This window comes from Cucurbita maxima, unplaced genomic scaffold (genome assembly GCF_002738345.1).
Source record: "Cucurbita maxima cultivar Rimu unplaced genomic scaffold, Cmax_1.0 Cma_Scf00863, whole genome shotgun sequence".
NCBI lineage: Eukaryota > Viridiplantae > Streptophyta > Magnoliopsida > Cucurbitales > Cucurbitaceae > Cucurbita > Cucurbita maxima.
The window spans coordinates 1-2775 of NW_019272879.1; the positions used below are offsets into that span (position 1 = coordinate 1).

Sequence of the window (2775 nt, forward strand, 5' to 3'; positions counted from 1 at the left end):
TGTCTCGCACTCTGCAACGAAAACTCTCTGTTTTCCTAAGGCTAGTCATATGTCTCATGACCACTCTTTTCCTCCTCACCATATCTAGACACTATAACGTTGATCCATTATGGTCTTATATAGTTAACGTTCACTCTTTAATGTTCAAGGACATTTTATAACTACCACGAAAATCAAAACATACAATAAATTCATACAAGTTTTACAACATATCATATACTACAAAATAGGGTTAGACTGCTTACTTGGTCGCGGAGAGACGTGTCATCGAGGTGAGTCATAGAGATATACGACTCTTTATCTTTGAAGGCTGCATAACAACCTAACGCTGCATAACAACCCCATCTGTGAGTGCACAATCTTTGAAGGCTCCCTCATACGAACCCATCCAAAATAATCACACCTGTGACCGCATCTCCTAACTTTAAACTGCTAGTCTAAACATGGTTTTGTCACCAAAGCTTTAGAGTTTAATCTATCTTTACAAAAATATTTTTCTCTTAATTTATAATTAGTCATAAAAAGAAATAATTAGATACAAATTTGGTCTAGAATTCAAAACTTTCAAATCTTACTGTTTCTTAACCAGATTCAAATCCAGATTCTTAAACTCCTAGTACCTTAAATAAAGTTGGTCTCCTCTAATAAAATAGGAATTTCTCTTAAGATCATTAAGACAATTATGCTTTATCTTAAACACGCCAAACATGAAACTAAAGTGTGTTCAATTTAACTCCATTTTATTGCCATCTTGAATGATGTTTAGGGTATATTCTTGATTTACTTTAAAGTTCTTGTGACATGACAGTTCATATTAGTTAAACTTTCTGCAAAATCACAAGTTAAAAAACAACAACGATGAACCTAAGTCTATTAGTCATTTCAAAGAAAATTTCTTTCTCCATCTTATCGATAATAATAGTTCAACTAAATCCATATTATGCAAAGAAACAAGTTTACGACTCATAAAAACAACTACCTAAATTATGTCCTAAAAATTTGAAAACATAAGTTGTAGTTGATAATTACACAAAAAATTCCCTAAATTCATGAATTTGTGTCCAATTAATTAATCCTAAAGATTGTAACTAGCATATAGTAATTGAAGCTCCACATGAAGTAATTTAAAGTTCCCCAAATTTTATCTCATCTTTAATAAAGCATGAATTGCACGAAAGTTTATGAAATGCTTATAGACTCCAACTCTGAGTACTATTAATGCAATTATGTTTCATATGAGTTTGTCATAAATGAAACTAAGGTGCATTCAATACAACTTTATTTTCTTGTCATATGAGACAAAATAGAAAAATTAAATCAAACAAACTGATGAACTAAACCGAATCAATCCAACCCAAATTGATTAGTTTGTTTCTTTTGTTGGGTTGTTTGATAACCCTTTTATATTATAACAATTCAACTTTTCATGAGAGAAAAATATATTTAAGTAGAAGTTAAAAATATTGGGTGTTCAAGAAAAGACATTTAGTTTAGTGGTATGATTCTCACTTGTGGTGCAATTTGAGTTCAATTCTTGAAATGCCCTTATGTCTAATTCCTTTTTTATCGAAGGACTTCATATTCGACATCAACCTAACTTCATATTCAACATTTTATACTTACCATCATGCTCTTAATACAATATCCCATCCCAAGGCTTTATTCTCCAAGACACATTCTACCTCTGAGGACTTCACGTGTTTCCTGCAATACGAAAAAATACAAACTTAATACCTAGGCCTAAGGCTTCATACATACGTTTCAAGTGGTATAACAAGGGCATTTGGTCTAGTGGTATGATTCTCGCTCTGGGAGTGAGAGGTCTCGAGTTTGATTCTCAAAATGCCCCTTCAAGAGATTGTAGTATGGGGATGTAGCTCAGATAGTAGAGCGCTCACTTCTAATGTGGATACGACATAATGAGCAGGGATAGTTTTTCATGTCACTATTATTGAAAATTACTTCTTTTCAATTTTTCCTTATTCATGACATGTTGAGTAGTGATATTTCTTCATTTTCAATATTTCCTTATTTATGACATAATATGCATATATACTTTTTCATTTTCACAATTATTGATGAAGGGATGTTTAGGGTTTTTTGATGTAAAAATCGTAGGGATGTAGTTCGAATGGTATAGCGTTCATTTCCCATGTGGAAAGTATGAGGCTCAATACCTTGCATCTTCAATTGAATCGATTATTAAATATATTATTTCTTTTCAATTTTTTCTTATTTAGGACATAATGAGCTGGGATAGTTTTTCATTTTCACTATTACTGATGACGAGATGCATAGGACTTTGTGACGTAAGAATTGTGGGGATATCTAAACTATTTGTTATTAATATTTTGATATTTTTTTATTTTCACTATTATTGATGATGGGACATTAATAGGGTTTTATGATGTAAGAATCATGGGGATGTAGCTCAGATGGTAGAGCGCTCGCTTTGCATGTGAGAGGTACGGGGATCGATACCCCGCATCTCCAAAAATAAGATTATCTATTATTAAATATATTGTTTCTTTTCAAATTTTTCCTTATTCATGACCTGTTGTGTAGCAATATTTCTTCATTTTCACTATTATTGATGATGAAAATTTAGGGTTTTGTGATGCATAAATTGTGGGGATGTAGCTTAAATGGTAGAGCGCTCGCTTAGCATGCAAGAGGTACGGGGATCGATACCCCGCATCTCCAAAAGAAAGAAATGATTTTTTTCAGTATGAGTTAATTTAACATGTTATGTATAAGGTGGGTAGGAGAGAAAAA

At 32.2% G+C, this 2775-nt stretch overlaps 2 non-coding genes across 2 annotated transcripts; both read left to right on the forward strand.

Annotated features, from left to right (window-relative positions):
- Nucleotides 1–2420: 2420 nt before the first annotated feature.
- On the forward strand, nt 2421–2493 carry TRNAA-UGC. Its single transcript has one exon. It is a non-coding gene; the product is annotated as a tRNA-Ala (tRNA).
- A 137-nt stretch (nt 2494–2630) lies between these two features.
- On the forward strand, nt 2631–2703 carry TRNAA-AGC. The gene has a single exon. It is a non-coding gene; the product is annotated as a tRNA-Ala (tRNA).
- Nucleotides 2704–2775: the final 72 nt, after the last annotated feature.